General features: G+C 33.9%; 1 non-coding gene across 1 annotated transcript; it reads right to left on the reverse strand.

The window, feature by feature from the left end:
• Positions 1-18911: 18911 nt before the first annotated feature.
• Positions 18912-19015, reverse strand: LOC143681841 (U6 spliceosomal RNA). Its single transcript, XR_013174897.1, has one exon. It is a non-coding gene; the product is annotated as a U6 spliceosomal RNA (small nuclear RNA).
• Between the last annotated feature and the right edge of the window lie 1804 nt (positions 19016-20819).

A 20819-nucleotide genomic window follows, 5' to 3' on the forward strand; every position in this document is an offset into this window, starting at 1 on the left:
ATATGAGCACATAAATGGTTTACAAAATTTCTTCAGAAACCATTTTTTTGAATGAATGTTTCAAAGAGACTATCTTTAATGCTGAAGTAAGGAAATTTTAAATACTTTTCTTTTAGGTTTACTAGATCAATATAATTTAGGATGTTTTGATTATTTTATGTTTGTTAAAAGGTTATTTATGCAATCCAAGAGAATTTTTTTTAATTTCAAATAAAGAAAATTTTAAAAAAATACTCATAGAAACTCTATTATATAAAGCTTATAATGATCTTTTAAGTATACGTTTATTATGCACATTTTCATTTTATGATATTCTCTTAAACAATTAATGAGTACAATGAGCCACTAAAATTATTTTTAATGGTACCATGACACAGTATGTTATGAATTCAATTATTCATCTGAGTACTACCTCCTGTTGTCTGCACAAATGCAGCAGATGCTCTCAGACATTACTTCAATGCCATTCACATGCACTACATTAATATATTTGCTTGTATGGAAAAGAGTAAAATTCCTTCCTCCCTGAATTATGAACTATTTACAGAAAAGTTTCACATACTGTGAAAATGCTGTTTGGTGGAGTGTATTGCGACATTTACAAGGAAATGGATTGATACAGCCCCTATTCCTGAAACAATACCTGCCACATTAGTAAATAGTTGATAAAAGTATGCAGTACTTGAACATCTGTAGGGAGCAGAGGTAAATCTCAAACTAATTCTTAAATGTCTGTCGAGGATGGATAGCAGTACCATTTCATAAGGCACTAATTTTAGGGAAGGCAATAATTACAGTTTGGGAAACGAGTTTTGGAATGAGACATCAAATGGAAACATTCAGCATAAAGTTATATTCATGGATCCAGAATTCAGAAGAGTTATGGGTTCAGAGATAATGATTTGGGACTTGCAGTCGACAGGGGAGAAGAGTAGAATCCATTTGTGCATGAGTGAGCCTAGTGTATAAACACAGTTAATCTATGACCTGGGTAATTGATCCAAGAATAATTGAGTTGACTATATATTTAAAAAGAATACATTAACTCAAATGTTTGCCAAACTTCTGTAAAACCTCTGTGGAAACTAGCTTGAAAAAAATCTCTTAGAAAATGAGCCTAAAGCGAAATTGAGGCAAACTTTCTAAGGTACTTTCAGACTCTTTTCTGAACACTTCTTTACTTAATGAAATATCTCCCCATTATATAGTGTGTGCAAAATATCCTATGAGGATGTGACTCATATATCATTTTCTCACTGTATGTGAAATATTTGAGGGCAGTACAAAGTTTTACTCCTTAAATCTGGCATATAGGAGGAATTTCATTCACTTTATTTGTAGTGGTCTCTTAGATACTACCCTGAAAAAAACCTGAAATTGTGACTGACACATAATAAATACTTACCAAATTAGCAATTTACTTAAAAATGAAACACTTTACTAATGCAATGTTCAGCGGGCCTTGTTATCTAACTACCATCTCACTGCTAATATCCCTCATTTCCCAAGTTCTGGGTAATCACCGTTTCTTTATTTGGTTCTGCTCTTCTCCATCCTGCAAGGACTATAGATGGAGTTTACTCAGACAAATAAAGCAAAGGTATAATTGTCTTGTGTGTGGGTGTGTGTTTGTGCGTGAGCTTTGCATTGTAATTCATCTAGGCCCAGAGAAATAACCTCCTTTAATGTCACTATCTCCTCAGCCACCTGGGATTTCAACTTCTTTTGCCCATGTTTATTATGCTCTTTCCAATTTGAAAGCAGTGCACTGATAAAATATATAAAAGCAAATTCGAAGAGGACTATTTCAGTTCTTTCTATATTATCTGTAGATGTGATACCATCTGTTCCAGCAATCATCTTAGACTTTTCAGATCTTTTCTCTTCTTTCCACAAACATGCTTTACAAAAGGGATTTTTTAAGGTTTTTATCATTTACTGCATCCTTCGATCATTCTAGTTTTAGGTTTACCTGAACCTATTCTTAAATCCCACGCAATTTTTACTTGTCCTTGCTAATACATTATAACTGATATCTTCTGTATGTCTGTTTAAAAAATTAAGTGTGTCAGAAGATAGTCTATGAGCAAAGTTTCATAAGGTTCTTCCTTGTCTTTCATTTATGTTTGCTTGTTAAAAAAAAAAAATTCAAATCAATCAGAAATAGTAACACTAAAATTCTGATATCCTGAGGCCTAAAGTTAGCCCAAGCCACTTCTGACATTTGAATCTAAGCCTGGTGATAGGAGGATTTGTGTACCTTTCACCTGAGTAAAAGTTTAAATTTTACACTTTTTAAAGCATATACCCTTACTTTCTCGTTCTGGATGATATACAGCATATTGCTCATTAGAAAAGGTTATTTATAAGATGTTTAGATACCTGCAATGCAGTCTGCTTGGGGATTATTACGATAGGCTGATTTAAATATCAGTTTTGTCAGTTTGAAGAATTATATTGCTACAGTATATAAAAATTGACTTCTGGTCTTAACAAGATGACAAACTAATGTGGGCTGCTGCACTTTCTGAAATGTAACCCTAGAGATGCCATAGAAAGGAGATTGATGCAATTAAAATACTGATATAAAATCTGTGGGAAAAAATATCCTAAAGAAATAGAGGCTGTTTGAGTCTCAAAGGGGGTGGAAAATGGCAGCCCAGAGCAGTGGAAGGGTCAGTGACATGGACTGAAAATGGGAGAGGGCTTTTATTCATGTGAATGGTAGGCCGTTATATAGCACTAAGCCCCTCATTTCCTAACCTTCGCCACCAAGAGACAGAGAAGCAGAATCACCAGCCCTCTGGGGACTGAGTGCAGGGCAGTTCCAGTACCACTTGTCTGAGGATTCTACAACAAAGGGTAGCACTAAGCTTACTTCCAAATTCCTAAATTGAGCCCATCTTCCTACAATGATGCATCCAAAGGATACAGCTAAACTGGAAGTATAAACAAGAATTTCCTGCTAAACTAGAATCTCTGATGGAAGCAAGGCAGCATCAGGTAAACGGAGAGTGTGCAAGTCCAGACAGGGGCATACAAGAGCCTTCAAACTAAGTTGTAACATTCCCCACTCTCCCACCCACACACGATGTTAGTCCTGGGTTAAAAAAAAAAAGAACAAATTCCAAGGCGAAAAACATCATAAGGGAAAAAGAAGGATTTTATATTCTGGCAAAGGAAAGATTATCTCAATAATAAACAATGAGTATGGACATATATTGAGGGGAACAATGTAAATAATCAAATGTAGTCGGAGGTTTCAGCACACACTTTTTAAAAGTGAGGGATTAGGCAGCCAAAGAAAGTGAAGTTGGAGAAGATTGGAATAATATTAACAATTAAATAGAATATTAGATATGTATGTTTTCACTAGTTCCCAGAGAAAATTTTTCTTACTGTACTTACTCAAAACCGGATAACTAGGCATGTATTAGGTTGCACTAGTATCCCAAAGAAGTCTGAAATATATTCCTAAAAAAACAATATCACATTTTTAATAGGTATCAATAAGAAATTATAAATTTTAAAAATTACAACCCCCAAATTATATACCTAAGAAAATAAAATTCAACTCAGTAACTCCTAGGTTAATGAGAAAAATCAGAAAAGAGATATTTAGAGCTAACAACCATAGTTCAAATCAAGTCTGTGAACTCTCAAGGAATTCACCTTATTTGACCTATGAGCAGAATTGAATATCACTGAACATTTTTTTTTAATCTTGAAATGCAACTTTTTCTTTGACTTCTGTGACAATAGTTCTGCCTAACTTTCTGACCTGTTTCTTCTGTCTCCTTAGAAGTGTGTTCTCCTCTTTTGCCTTCCCATTAAATGTTCTAATTCCTCAAGATCTGCCTTAGGCCCTACTCTCTGTTTTCCCTCTACCATATGCTTAAGCACAGGCAGCCATATTCAGCCTTTAGTAATCAGATACAGAAAAGACATGAAAGTTTATAGTTCTAGCCTATACTTCTATTTTGAATGCCAGAGCCCTGAAACCAATTGCCTGTCTGTTGACTATCTAAATGCAGATCAAATTCAACATTCTGGAAAGGGTCCTTGTGCTGTACCTCCCTCCCTTCCTTGATGATTACCTCAGTTATTAGTGTATTATATTAATGAAATTTTAATTATTAATATAAATAATAATAGCATGTTACACCATGTGCAGTCTGTACATTTGGCAATATTCTTAGTAATTATTTTGAATTGTCTCATCTATTTCTTCCAGCCACTACAAAAACAGGAGCCATAATTAATAGGAGATGGAATTATTCTGAGGCAATTTTTGTAAATTGCTCAAAGTCACATAATTAGGAGGTTGCCAAGATGGGAGAGAAACCCAAGAAATCTGACTTCAGAGAGTGCATCAAGTCAATCTATTAATCTGCCTGTCCCTCAAGGTACTAACCAATCAATTTCCAAGTCTGCCTTTCTGGTCACTAAATACTAAATGTCCTGTATTATTTAGGGTATTTAGATTGTTATGTCAAATAGACCCATAATGTAAAATAGCTCAAACCAAATAAAATAATATTAAGTTCATACAATATTCAAGGTGAAGTATTCCTGATTGGTGGATATAAACCCTTCACATGTAGTTCTGGGATATAATCCTTAAATCTCAAAGAATTCTGCTTCTGCTTTATTCTTCACCAGGAAATTTCTAGGGATGGAGAACAAGTTTGAAGGAAAGTGATTGTTCTCCCCGTTATATCCAGAACAGAGAATGCATTTGAATATATCAAGCTTTTATAGTATGCTCTTTTTGTACAAAATACTGTACTTCTACAAGTTGCAGGGAATGCAAAGATGAAAAAAAGGTCCATACCCTCTAGTTGAATCACTTAGCGAAGAAGATCAGAAGAAAGAATCTGCAAATAGTGGAGAATTTTATCATAAGTAAAGGTGGCAATGACAGTAGGAGAGAATCCCAAACAGCTGTTGAAGGATGAGGTGAAATAGGGAAGCCACAGGCATTTGGGCAGAAGGTGCTCCCAGCACAACACAAAACAATTTCACATAGTCACGGATGTTTGGAAAGTGGAAGCAGCAGACAGACCACCCTCTGTGTGATCATCTGAGATGCACTGGCTCAATTTCAGCAAAACTGTCATGCAGCCTCAGGGACAGATCCATAAAAGAGGAAGCTGAAATTGGGTAGTGGCTTATAGCTTTTCAAATCCTGTTTGGGGAGAAAGGGAAAAGACTTGGAAAAACACCTTACATTGGCATGTATGGGAGGTGAGAGGAAGTCCAGTATGTTTTCAAGAAATTCTTAATAAAAATGATAGTGCCAACATCTACTAAGAAAAGCTAAAAATAAATCATTTCCCTCTATATAGAAAGGTGTTGGATATTGGCCTTCTCAGCTTCCTTAAAATACATTGGCAGGCTGTGCTATTGATTATAGCCTGGTATTTAAATGTTGAGAGCTGATGCTCCTCCACATTTCACATAGAATGAATGTAAACAATTTCCATTTTCTTAAAACTCTTTGCTGTCTCATTTCCATCATAGCTGAGTCAGGATGGCCAAACACATGCTTTGGCATGCTGGCTGTTTTTCAAAATTCTATTGCCCAGGTCAATATTACTATTTTATAATTAGTAATTACTTTATGAAGCATTTAAAAAATCCAAAAGAAGTAGATAAAAAGGAAAAAGGATTAATTGAACACTTTCCATGATGCCATTTTATATGGCTTTTGACATTTAGCTAAAACTCTGTTTTGCTCTTTTTAGCAATTCCTTAAATTTTATAGGATACATCCTTAACTTGTCCCAGTCTACCCGCAATAAATATTATACTTGTTCACGTGTAGTATAACAACCTTACAACAGAATATTTCCACTCTCTCCTAGCCTCTGTATCATTACTGCTAGACATAATACTTCTCTATGGGCTATTAGTCTCCCAATAAATCGTTATATTTTTTGCTGTAAGTACTTTTTTTCTCCATAGGCAGGCACCAGGAATCAAACTCAGGTCTCCAGCATGGCAGGTGAAAACTCTGTCTGCTGAGCTTCCTTGGTCCACACTGTAAGCACGCAATCCACTTTTAAAGATACTTGGAAGAAAAACAGTATTCTAGATTTACACAGAAATGGTAATCTGTTTCTGATGGTTTTCACTCTCTTTTTGGTAGATCTAGTTTCCCTTCTGATTTTATTTTCTTTTTGCCTGTAGGACTTTGCTTGACATTCCTGAAATTCAGGTTGGTTGAATCATTTGTGCTTGCATGTCTCAAGATGTATTCACTTCACCTTTGTTCTTGAAATATTTTTCTCTGGGTATAGAATTTTAGGTTCATATTCATTGCTGTTATTTGTTTTCTTCCAGTGAGTCAAAGGTATTGCCCCACTTTTTGTCCAACATGAAGTTGGTTGCCATTCTTATATCACTTCTTCTTTAATGTAATTTGTCTTCCCCTTTGACTGCTTTTAATATATTCTTTTTATCACTGGTTTCAATCATTATTATGGTGTGTTTTGGTGTAGTTTTGTTCAAGTTTCTCATACTTGCGGCTCACTGAGATCAGTTTCTTCAAAAGGCCATCATTTATTCAAACACTTTTCTTTTTCTATTTTCTCCTCTTTCTTATCTCTTGGGAGCTCCAAATGAACAATACATATTAGACCTTTTCAAGTTTTTCCAAAGCTCATGAACTATTTTTCCCTTTTTTTTTTTCTGCCTTATGTGTAATTTTGAATTCTATAGCTATGAATTGAAATTATTCATCATTTTTAGCAGTTTCTAATCCAAAATTAACCCTGGCCAGTTTTTATAAGTGTATGTGTGGTCTTAGATCCTATATTAATCTTCTCTACAATATTAACCTGTTAAATATATTCCAAGTCTCCATTTAACACACTATTTCCTCCCTCTACCTCTCTGAACATATACAATATAAATATAAAAGCCATTTTAACATTCCTAACTACTAATTTTATTATCTTTGTCATTCCTAGTTTTATTTGATTGCCTTTTATCCTCATTATGGCTCATATTTTCCTGCTTCATTCAGGCTTGGTAATTTTGATTGGATACTATACTTTTTAAAATTTTGTCTTGAGTACTGGATATTTTTCTATTCCTATATGTCATCTTGAGCTTTGTTCTGTAATACTGTTCCATTACTTACAAATACTTTGACCCATTTTAGCTTGCTTTAAAGTTTTGTTAGGTGAGATCATAGCAGGCTTTAACTTAGGGCTATTTTTCTCCTGTTACTGTGACAATACACTGCTGATTACACTACCCAATGCACTGTGAATTATCAGTTTCTACTCTGGCTGAAATGAACATGAATTATTTCCAGTCTTTTGTGAGCTGTGATTTTTTCAACTCTGTTCCCTTTGTGTGGTTCTTTTCCTGACTTTGAGTATTTCCTTGCATGTATGCTCTGATCCGTACTTACCCAGAGACTCAAAGGGGGCCTATTTCAGTTCCAGCTATCACTTGCGGTAGCTCTTTTCAATTTCAATTTCAAACCCAGCCCTTCTGACCTCTAGCCATTTGGGCCTCCTCAGACTCTCAACTCAGTCTCCTCAAGTCAAGAATACTGCCAGACTCTAGCTGAATTCCCCTTTTCTGTGCTGCTGCTTAGAAATTCTCTCTAAGCAGTAAGATGGGATATTCACAGGACTCACCTGGTAGAATACCCCTTTTCTCAGACATCAACGTCCTGTGATGCTTGATGCCCAGTGTCTGAAAACCACTGATTCCTGTACTTAGTCTACAGTTTGATTGCTTCAGGAGGAAGTGTAGATCTGTTTCCTGTTACTCGATCCTGCAAACAGGTAAAAGTCTAAGATTATTATCTCTTACATTCGACATTTTGTTTTCTTCTTTGGAGATCTTTAACTTGGCCTAAGATCAATTTTATTTACTTTGCAAGTGTCTGACTAGGCAAAAGTAAAGATTTAAAAAGTCCAGGTTTCACAGTTCCAGACTCTTCAACCCAAATAAAGTATATGTGGATTCTGCAGCAGTAATCATTTAAGCTTAAGAATCATTCAAAGTATAACTGTGAGTATAAAATATTTACAAGGTGGAATTGCTGGAGTAAGGAGACAGAATTCTAGGATAACAAATTCTAGTATATCAGATACCAGCTTAATTGAATGTATAGCTAACAGTGCTTCAAATTGTTAAACAGATACATAATGCAGAAGATCATATATTAAGAGTTTATGTCTGTATTTGAGAGGATCATTTAACACATGAGGTGATGAATTAAGTTTGGGTTTCCTGAGTTCTGGGTCTCTGAAAAATTTAAGTAAGAAGTTTCGTAAAATTTGTCTGCTGTTGATTGGGAGGAGTCAAAAATCTGTGGTGCTATAAATGAATTGCTAGTTAAATCTTTGGGTATGGTAAAATTGTAAAAAAAAAAAAAAAGAGTTAAAAAGAGAATAAAAATAACATCTGATAATGTAATTCTGGTAAACTAAGTACTTAGGCACCAATTAAATAAAATGAATCACGAAGGAAGACAGAATGAGATGTTTCTAAAGCTTCTGTTGCTTTATTGAATTAAACAAAAAGAATTGGATTTTCAAAATAAGAAAAAAGCTTGTAACTTTTTATTCTACACATCAAAGCAGTGTTTTTTTCTTTCATTGCTGGATGTTTATACACAATGGAAGGGCAATTGGTTATAAAAAAGATCTCAAATTGATAGTGGGGATAAATGCACAGCTGTGATTATTCTGAGAGCCACTGATTGTACACTGTGGATGGATTGTATGATGTGTGAATAAAGTCGTTTAAAAATACATAGTTTAAAATACTTTTACTTTGAGGAAGAGAAAGTTGTATTACTAAAATGAGCCTTGCAATGGAGAGGGCAGGCCAGTTGGCGCATCATGATGTAATTGGGAACCTATCTCTGAACCTGGAGTTCATAATTAATATGACAAGTGTTACTGAGTACTTACTTTTTAGGGGCTGAAATACACTGAGTAAAATAAAAAATCTCTCAGCTCATGGAGTTAAGACTGGTTACATAATTCTCCAGGCTTGGTGTAAATTGAAAATGTGATGTTTCTTGCTTAAAAAATCATTAGGAATATCAAGTTAGTGACAGAAAAGCATTATACCAAGTACTAGTTCCTCCTAAGCACGCCGCTCTGTGTGACCACACAGATCACTTGTTCAAGAAGCCAGGCTATATGAAGTTACATCCTCTGGGAAGAAACAGACAGTTTGCAAAGTATTAAGTACACTCACAATATTTCCTTAAATACCCTCTGCTGCACCCTTTGATTGAAGAGATTAATTAAATGAAAAGATTTGTCTTCCCCTCAATGTTCTTTAAATATATACTTTACTGTAAAATTAATTTGAGTATTTTAAGAAAATTTCCATGACACTAAGGAAAAATAAGGTGATATCATTATTTAACATAATTAAACTGTGAAAGGTCCTGTGCAGAGCACATAGAAATTACAGATTTTGTTTAAAGTTCTTCAACAAATTACTGCACATTCTTTTATTAAATCTGTCTTTCTAACACATTGGCATGTAGGCTTTTATTATCAACTATGTTTAATATATATCCACCCAAAATTGTTTAAAACCATCTTTTAATTATGTTGAGCCATTATACGATTCTTAAATTCAGGGGGTCTCTGTCTCTTTCTGTCTTTCTGTCTCTCTCCTTCTGTCTCTCTTTCTCTCATCCCAGTTCACTTGCACTTCCAAGCCTCAAAGCAGGCTGATACAATGTGGTACTGTAATAGATTCTAAAGCCCTGTAACATGATGCTATCAGTGCTGTTTTATTATAATTGTATTAAGGCTTGGAATTCACTAATTTTCACTTTCTCTGAATATTGAAGTATGCACTTTAGTTCAAATCCATATGTGAATTCTTTGTTACATGCGAAAGTTTGATTTCATATTATATTGCTTGTTCTTCATTTAGACTAACTCTCACGTCATGATTCCTATAGTGAATGACAATTTTTTTTTACAATAATGATACAGAATTCTTGCATTTTTTGCATTGTCTATCTCATCCACACGGGGAGTTATACCCACAATCTAGTTGTACCCTGTGAAAAACTTGCTTTTCGTTTATTTATTTATAAATTATTTTCCTGTATCAGTTCTCAAAATAGTTATATGCAATACAGATATGTCATTTGAGGACTCAGAATAATTTTAGATATATAATTACACTTTCACAATTCAATTTTCTTCTTTTAAAATATTACTCAAGTTTCACTGATCATATCTGATTTCATTTTTAACTTAAATTCAACATTAATTATTCTATTTGTTACTGTCTATGTGGTAAAATTTTTTACTAGCCAGAGAACACTGAAGATGATTTCCTTCTTTGATGAGAATCTACCCGTGAGGAATATCAAATACTGATTCCTTAATATGTTCTAAATCCAGATTATTCTGTAATATAAATCATTTGACTAATATTCAAAATTAAATGTCTCTTCCTACTATTTCTATAAATGCAATATTCAATTATGAAAAATAATAATGATAGATGGATTTCGCTTTTAATAATTATTATTGAATATATCCTGTGTGCTCAGAATTTTGCACCACATTTAAAAACTTAATTTTGTAGACAGAAAAAGGAAAACTTAAAGGAATTAGTTGGAAAGACAGCCTGAGTTAACTTCTAAAATGCATTATAGTTAGTATATGACTTTTCCTTATAACAAATTTATAAATATCAAATATTTGGGGAAAAAAAGTCCACACTTTTACTGCATTGTATTTGTAATCTATTTTTTAACTGATGGAGGAAAAATCACTCTCCCAAATCTATGATTTTGCCTTATAGTATTCAGAGATTTAATATCTCTTTATTGTAGATCATGCTTTAATTTTTAAACTCCAAGTATGTCCTATATTTATGTACCCATTTTTATTTCTTAAAACCTCAGAATCATACTGAGTTCCCTAATTTTATTTTGATTTTCTGAGACATATCCTGTGCTCCCTCCTCTCCATCTACTGGAGATCTGCCTAAGGCTCTAACCTTTCTCAATTTCCTGGAGATTAACAGAGTTTTTCCATAGAAATTTTGATTTATGACTAGAAATATCATTGTCCAACCACTGGAAAGTTCATAAAATACAAGCATTTTCAGCAGATATTTTCTTCAATGACTTGGAATAAAACAATACAAAAGTTTCAAGCAGTAGAACAGAGAGACTTCTGATAACTTTGCAAAGACATCCCAATTTCTGGATCAAGTGCTTTTTAGGCTATGCTGCATTTCTGTCCTTGGAAACCCTGAAATGCAGTATTCATTTATTCATTCGTTGGTTCATCCATTCGTTACATTATTATGTTTTTGTTTTTGTTTTGCATGGCTATGTGCCATGTAGGGCCTCAGCAGGGAAAAACAGTGCACTCAATGAAGAAAACTGAAAATAAATTTCAAATGGAATATTTTAAAGATGTGGGTAGGGTATAAGGAAACAAAAAGAGATGGAATAGTACATTGGGAGTGTACTCAGGGTTCTCTAAAGAAACAGAGCAGATAGGGTACACACACACACATATTATGTACACATATAATGTAAATATTATGAGATTTTTATAAGAATTGTGCCACACAACTATGAGGATAGGCAAGTCCAAATTTTGAAAGTTTTCTATGAATGTATTGAGGAGCTGTATTGCAAACAACAGTCAAGTGGCAGCATGCCCCCTGAGGTAAGGAAATGCAGTCAAGAAAGTCTTTTTAAAATTGTTTTTAAAGAATTAATAAAGACATGTTTTATGCAGATGATAAGTGTATGCAATACAGAGGAAATGAGTTGATGAGACAGAGCATAAGTGGATTAATTGTGCAATCTGTCCTTTAGAAGCCAAGAGTAGAAGAAAGGATATAGTTACAAGGAAAGGTTTTGAGTTTAGGCAGGAATTCCTTAGATGGGAGCTCATACAAAGTAACAAGAGGGAAGACAGACTCTCTTAAGTGTTAGATGGCACTTTGGGCACTCACTTCTTTATGTTTCAGAGAAATAAGGTTAAAGGGTAAGTCCAGATGAAGAAGGAGTGATTGAAATATTGTAGGAAGAGTTGTGAAATATTTATCTAGAAAAATAAGGAAGGGATGTACTTAATTTTAAATTATAGTGAGATTTTGCTGGAAATCAATACAAGCTCTATCATATTTGGTGGCCTTGAAATACAAGTGAAATCAGTTGGTAACATTCATGCTTTCTTCCATGAATGTTGAGCCACATGGGACTTCCACAGAATAAATGGAGAGCTTAATTTAACTAGAGCTAGAGTATTGCTAGTGGCTTAAAAGAGTGAGTTTGTCAAAGGAAGGTAAGAGAGAATGAAAGAAAAATGGCCATGATGATTTACAATGAAATTTAAGTTATGTATGGAAAAAGAGAACAATTTGGAGTAAAAGAAATTGAAACACTCTTGGAAACATTGGATTGCAGATCAAAAGATTTTGAGAGTAAGAGCTACCAGATTTAATGGACTGAAATGATAGGAGGTAAAGGTATTGGTCAGGTAGTAGGAAGCTTAAAATGAGATTAAGGTGGGTAATTAAAATTTAACAAAACCTAGAGAATGAGTGGCTGAGGTATGATGAAAGACAAGAAAATGAAAGAGAAGATTTCATAGAACTGAGGAACCAGGGCATTGGAAGGATAGCTTACACGTATGTTAAAACTGCAAAGAATGAAGAAAGGAATAGAGTTCATGAGAATCCTGGAACAAAAATCATGACGAAATAGAAGACTGTAACACTGGGGTCAGTTGGTAGATGAATGCATCTATGGGGGATTTGGGATCCAGTGCTAATCTGATGGTTTGAGATTTAACAGAGAGTCAGTGCAAATTACTAGAGTGCAATGGTGCAAAGGGATGCCCACAGAACAGGAGTATGTGGAATCAGGACAAATTTACTGGTTAAATTTTTAACTTTTCTCATTTGCTCTTGTCAACTATTTTCTCAGTGTGTTCATCCTAAGGCTGTGTTGGATATTTAAAAATATTGACAGAAAGCAACAATGAAAAGCAAGGAATACTTTATTTTCCTCCATAGTGGTTTAAGAGTTGTAGGACTGAAAAATATTTATCTTTTAAGAGGGCTTCCGTCAAAACAGCATCACTGTCCAAGTTTCTATTTTAAGTAAAAGGACCTGGAATGTTATTTTTTAAATTAATAGGAAATTTCATTAGTTTAACTCATTCATTATAAATTGAATCAATATCCATTCCAGAAGTTTCTTCTCAACTTCAGTCCAAATATCCACCTGCCTCATTCTGCCCCACAGAAAGGCTTTCTCTGGGCTGTGCCCTCCTTAGTAAATGATAGCAATAAATTTATAAGGGCTGAGCTAGAAAACTTTGATGTTATCCTTTATCCACTCTCACACACTACACATCTTTCCTTTGAGCAAATCCAACTGGCTCTGTTTTCAAACTATACCCAGAAATGTGGATTGAGCAAGCCAATCAATGCATTGGGTTTGATGATCGGACTTGCCAGCAAGGTATAGACATTTACAAGGGTTGATTTTAAAATATAATCAAAGAAATGTGCTTTGGGTATGCATGGACTAGCTTATGGTATATAAAGATCCCCAGAAAAGCTGGATAAAAAATCCAAAAAAAAAGAAGCTCTTTGAAGGCGGCCAGAACCTGAGGAGCCAAAATCCCTGAGAGAGGCTAGGCCTGTACAGTGAGCCCAACATTCTGTGCACTGCTTTTCTTCCTGTACCCTTGCCTGTTATTGCCTATGGCAAGCCTTCAGCATAGCCAAGGCGCGAGATTAAAAGTGACAGTTCAAGGTGAGAAGCCAGTAAAGCTTTCGGCCATATCACAGTATGAAAATGACCAAAATTCAGGTGGCAAATGTATCCAGGATCTGAGAGTCCAAGGTCCCTGCCAAAAGAGAGGTGCAGAGAAGTGAGGACAGCATGGCATTTCTTTCAAAACAATTGGCAGGTGGATTTTAAGGTGAAGTGAAAATTCTTACCCTTTAGACTGACAATGGAAATATCCAGTTCCTTTTTTGGGCAAGGAAAGGGGCACTGTTTGAACTCTCACAGTCTTCAAAAATGATCAGAGTCAACTTCCCTAAATATTATTTAATATTTCACTTTATTATTTACTAGTTATTGTTAATCAATAACTAATATCATTGGTTACTAATTAATAACTAATAATTGATTATAATATAATATTTATTCATTATTATCAATTATTATAATATAATATTGCAATATTATTGATAATATTAACAAATAACTATTATTATTTAACTTTGTTTTTATTTTTACATTTTTCAGTAGCACATTTTTAAATTGTTTTTTCTTCAACTATTAATCTCTATTATTAGTTCACATTCTCTTACTTAATTTAAGAATTTACAGAAATGAATCAGTTGTTATAGTCACAAACTCACCAGCAAGGTTTGAACAGCATTGCTTCAAAATTTTTTTAGGTATTTTGCACATAGAAATTATAAGAAGATCACTTAAACATTCTTTCCTGTAATATACGATCAATAAAATAGATGTAAATGTCTTTTGTCATTATATAGAACATTGAGAATGTCATATTGACAAGAATAAAGAAATGTAGAATCATTATTTAAAGATAAATTTGAACTACTGATATTGTATTCCAAACACACATACAAATTTCCCTTCTTATTTCACAAAGTAAAAGTCAAATGTCCTGAGTAATAACCTCCTCTATTTGTTCATAGATTAACAATTTGACTTTGCCAGTTTGTAAACTATTGTGAGTAATAATTACTTTAAAAGAAAACTGTAAATAAAACTCAAGAAACACTGACCCAATCATTCCAAAGCTCCTGTGCTTGTTGTTGAAATGAATTTTATTTTAGTACCATTTATCCATTTACTTGCCCATACAGAAGAGTATAAAATAATGTATGTTTTTTGGATCATTAAGAATATTATATTATCAAATTGTGCTTGGAAAGCTGGATATCCTCATGCAAAAGAATGGAAAAAGATCCATATCTCACAGCCCCTACAAAAATCAACATAAAATGGATCAAAGACCTAAACACTAGATCTAAGACCATGAAACTTTTAGAAGAAAATATAGGGAAATGTCTTATAAAACTTGTAATGGAAGACGGTTTCCTAGACCTTACACCCAAAGCATGAGCATTGAAGAAAGAAACAGATAAATGGGAACTCCTCAAAATTAAATGCCTTTGTGCATCAAACAACTCTGTCAAGAAAGTAAAAAGACAGCCTACACAACGGGAGGCAATATTTGGAAATGACATATCAGATAAGGGTCTAGTATCCAGAATATATAGAGAGATTGTTCAACTCAACAACAAAAAGACAAACAAACCAATTACAAAATGGGCGAAAAACATAAACAGACATTTCTCAGAAGAAATACAAATGGCTAAACGGCACACAAAAAGATGCTCAACTTCCCTGGCTATTAGGAAAATACAAATCAAAACCACAATGAGATATCATTTCACACCCATCAGAATGGCCACTATCAATAAAACAGAAAACAGAAAGTGCTGGAGAGGATGTGGATAAAGAGGCACACTTATCCACTGTTGGTGGGAAGGTAAAATGGTACAACCGCTATGGAAGGCAGTTTGGCAGTTCCTCAGGAAGCTAAGTATTGAATTGCCATATGATCCAGCAATACCATTGCTAGATATCTATTCAGAAGACAAGAGGGCAAGGACACAAACAGACATTTGCACACCAATGTTTATAGCAGCATTATTTGAAATTGCCAGGAGATAGAAATAGCCCAAATGTCCATCAACAGATGAATGGCTAAACAAGCTGCGGTATATACATATGATGGAATATCACACAGATGTAAGGCAGAATAAAGTCATGAAGCATGTAGCAATGTGGATAGACCTTAAGGAAATTATGCTGAGTGTGATTAGCCAGAAGAAAAGGGACAAATACAGTATGGTCTCACTGATATGAACTAACATTAATGAATGAATTTGGAGAATTTCAATTAAGAACAGAGGTCATCAGGAGATAGAAATAGGGTAGATATTGGGTAATTGGAGCTGAAGGGATAGAGATTGTGCAACAGGACTGATAATAAAAAGTCAGAAATGAATAGCATGATACTACTTGATTGTAGTGCAATAATGCAGACACACTGAATGAAGCTAAGTATGAGAATGATAGAGGGAGGAGGGCTGGGGCACATATGAAACCAGAAGGAAAGATAGATGATAAAGACTGAGATGGTATGATCTAGGAAAGCCTAGAGTGTATGATAGCGACTACATTTACAAATTAAAAAACGTTTTTGCATGAGGAAGAACAAAGGAATGTTAGTATTGCAGGGTGTTGAAAATAGATGGTCATGTATATTTTAAAACTTCAGCTTCTGTGTGAGACTAAAGCAAAAACGTGTTTATTTGATACAAAATTTATATTTTGACTAGTGCGCATTTCCTAATATAACTTATATTGACAGGTTTATTGGAGACCATAAGAACATGGAACCTTGAATAGGCATGAGATTTTGTAGGTTTGTCCGGTGTGATGTCCCGATAAATTCCAGAGTGATTTGAACAGTGAATAAAGAAGTATTTGCAAAGTCCCCTTGGGGGAAAGGTGAGAAAGGGGGAAAATTCAACTTCCCCACTTGGAGAATTCCTAATATTCTCATGAGCAGTACAGACAATCAAACCAATAGGCCAAGCCCTCAGTCTTGGGGTTTGTTCATATGAAACTTATCTCCACAAAGCTTAGGCTAAGTCTAATTAAAATTTAGTCAAAGAGTCACCCCCAGACTCTTTTGCTGCTCAGATGTGGCCTATCTCTCAACCAGCATGGCAAGCAAACTCCCTGCCCTCCCCCTCTCTACGTGGGACATGACTCCCAAGGTTGTAAACCTCCTTGGCAATGTGGGACAGAAATTCTAGGATGAGCTTAAACTCAGCATCAAGGGATTGAGAAACCTCCACTGAAAGGGGGAATAGAGAAATGAGACAACAAAGTTTCACTGGCTGGGCTATTTCAAATAGAGTCGAGAGGTTACCCTGGAGGTTATTCTTAAGCATTATCTAGATATCCCCTTTTTAGTTTAAGGTATATTAGAGAGGCTAGAACGAAGTTCTTGAAACTGTAGAGCTGTGTTCCAGTAGCCATGTTTCTTGAAGATGAATGTATAATGATATATCGTTCGCAATGTGACTATGTGATAGTGAAAACCTGGTGTCTAATGCTCCCTTTAAATATGGTATGGACAGATGAGTAAAAAACATGGATTTAAAATAAATAAATAGGGGGAGAAAATGTTGAAATAAATTGGGTAGATTGAAATATTAGTGATCAATGAAAGGGAGTGGTAAGGGGTATAGAAAAAAATAGAGGGAACAAAGGTTAAAATATATTGGGTAGATGGAAATAATAGTGGTCAATGAGAGGGAGGGGTGAGGGGTATGGTATGTATGAGTTTTTTCTTTTTTCTTTTTATTTCTTTTTCAGGAGTGATGCAACTGTTCTAAAAAATGATCATGGTCATGAATATACTATTACGTGAGGGTATTGTGAGCCACTGATTGTACACCATGTTTTAATATTAAAAATGTTTGTGTTTTATGTTGTTTTGGTTTGTCAATTAAAAGTAAGAATAAACAAACAATCTTATATTATACTAGCTAAAATTGGATGGAGATATCTGATATTATATCAAGGATATAATTTGAAATGGAGCTTTAATAAAAGTAAATACCAAGTGTATGAAGTTGATCAAAGAGAATAAAAATGATGTTTAAGAACTCTTCAAGAAATCAGAATTTAGCTAGCTGAAATATTAATTTGGCATAAGAATATTTCATATTCATAATTTTATTTCTTAAATTTGCTCTATGTATATGTTTGCTTTAACCTACGGCTGTCAAAACAATGTAACTGAAAAAGCCATGAACTCAGAGTCAGTTCTATACCAAGCTTTGTTGTCAACAAGCTTTGTGGTCTTGGTAAATTAAATTAAGCTTGTCTGGGCATCTATTAACTCTTGTGGAAAAGGTAAGAATTAGACAATTTCTGACATTTCATATTGCACAAAATGTTCTTTCTTCTGGGGTCAACATTTCAGCTTGAGTGTTTATTTTTGGTAAAACATTTAGAATTGATGTTCAAAACCAAGATCTAGGTTTAACATAAACAGATTTGGTAATTATCAAGACAAAACTCAGGATTCAGAGATATAAAAAGGATTGGGATACCTCAAGTTGAAAGCAAAAGCTAGCAAGAGTTTGAAATTCATTTTATTTTGTTCTATTACTAAGAGGACGCTATCCCTGTAAACCATTTTTAAACATGGCCTATGCTTGTATGCAGATTATAGCTTAAAAATTATCAAAATGTACTTCCTGAAAATGTGGAAGCAAAATTACAAAATTTCATATTCAGTTTCTGTTGATTTAGTAGATTTTCATAGCTATACACAGATACAAATATGTACTCATGCATAATATATTCAATATTATACAACAAATATCCATGTATATGTCTAAAATATTCAATATTATGCCATTTCCTAGTAAAAAATGATGAGGAAAAATTTCATTTTATACCAAGTGCTTTAAAAATGGAATGACAGCCCAATTTCCTGAAGGAATTAGTAGGATCAGTAACTCGTGCCATTTGAGGCATATTTTGCTGGTAGAGGTAACTATTGTCTCATTCCTCTTTTCCTTAAGTGCTCAGTCTTTCCATGAGGTGCACTGTTGATCTGGCATAAGGAGTTCGAATATTTAAGCTATGGGCTGGTTTTCTGTGAATCACCTGCTATATTAGGTATTTTGTTATTAACCTATTATTCATAATTAATAGAAAAACCTTTTTTGATCAGATCACAACCTCAAAATTGTATACTTTCTCTCAACTATAAGACCTTTTTTTTTTTTAAATGGAACGCTTCATGAATTTGCGTGTCATCCTTGCGCAGGGGCCATGCTGATCTCTGTATCGTTCCAATTTTAGTATATGTGCTGCCGAAGTGAGCACTGTAACACTGTTTTATATAAAATATTTTAAGTTATGAAAGAATAAAATTATGATCAAGATGAGGTCACAGTTTCACATAAAATGCTTGTTTCTTAATTTTTCATGTTGAATGAGACTAGCATCAAAAGGCCTAATCATTAGAAATTGCAAATGTTTTAAGCCTCTTATCCTAAGACATTGAAAAGCACTCTAGAGTAATTAAAGACTGTAGACTAATAGTTTTAGAACAGTGTCTAATCTTAAAATATTAGAAAAGTAAGGAAGAAAATATTCTTTATACTCTGGTCTTCAGAGAATTCATGTTTATAGTTTATTCAGAAAAGATGAAATCACTCTCAGCTGTCGATTTAAAGAAAAGTATCACACAAAAGCTAACATTTGGATTATATTTTGAAGAATGGGTAGGGAATTGAGAGACAAAGAGAAAAGAAGGGCACGCCATTTTTCACTCAGGCAAAACTGGAATGAATGGTAAAATCTGTTCTATGTACACTGATAAATATCTGTGTCCGGGTACTTTGATTTGTATCAGTTTTTTTCGGATCAACAGTTTTTATAAGGAAATAATGGGTGATAAACTTATAACCAGGAAACAGTGTGAAAACCATGTTTCTTTTGATTTTTATGAAAATGGCTTCACTGAAGTCATATATCAATAAATGGTATGCTCCTATTCAGTCCTTATCTTCCCTAAATTCATAACATCACCTGAGATGGTTGATCAATTCACATATTCATGAAAAATGATGATACTCTTTCACCTTTTTGACCCTTAAATATCAACATTATGTATATTTCCCTATGCCGTCTTTTTCTCAATCCATAAAATTTCCTAGACAATCAAATCATTTTGGTAATTTTATTTTTTTAGATGTTAATTTGTGGAATGTTATGCTGATGTTTGCTTTTATATCTCAACTTTCTCTACAGCTTCAAAACTGTATATCAAATTACCTACTCCATTATAGTTTTACGTAATCTGAGGGTATTTATAATTCAGAACGGTTAAAATTTAATCATATTTCCAACAAAGCTTCTCATTCTTCAGTTCTAAATCAGTAACTGCGCCATTTACTGATTTAGCCCAACTGCCAAAGCCAGAAATATAAGTCATTATATTCAACAGCTATATCCAGTGCATCACTATTCATTTATCATGCTTATTTATTCATAAAATATTTACTAAATGTCATATATTTGCTTGGCACTATTCTATATGATGGACAGAAATTGTTCAACAATCACCAAAATCCTGCCCTATTGGAGTTTTTATTTTAGCTGCAGCCATAAAACATAAAGTAAGCTATAAATAAGATAATTATCCTACCCATTTCAATAATTGTGGTGGAGACAAAAGGAATATAATGTGTTATATATTAACTATAAAGGGTGTTGTTTAGGGGGAAAAAAAACCTCTCCTAGAGAATGCCAGTCACTTTTGGACTTAAAGAAATTCGTTACGTAAAGAATCTAGGCAAGGAAACTGCAAGTAAAAAGGTCCAGAAAGGAGAAAGGGTTTAACCTTTTAAAGAGAAGAATAGAGGTCACTATGACTTAAATGTAGTGTAAAAATAGAATGATTAAAATCTATTGCTAGTAAGCTGACAATGGCAGGATTATGTAGGTCCCCATAGATGAAGATTTTAAATTTTATTCCAATACCAATGAGAATCAACTAAAGGATTTTGAACCGACAAGTTCAAATTAAATATAAAATAAATTAGACATAGTCTAATTTCTATTTTTTAAAAGGTCACACTTTACATTTAATTCTAAAAGGGGAATCAAGAACAACAAGGAAGCA

This window comes from Tamandua tetradactyla, chromosome 4, assembly GCF_023851605.1.
Source record: "Tamandua tetradactyla isolate mTamTet1 chromosome 4, mTamTet1.pri, whole genome shotgun sequence".
NCBI classification, from domain to species: Eukaryota; Metazoa; Chordata; class Mammalia; order Pilosa; family Myrmecophagidae; genus Tamandua; species Tamandua tetradactyla.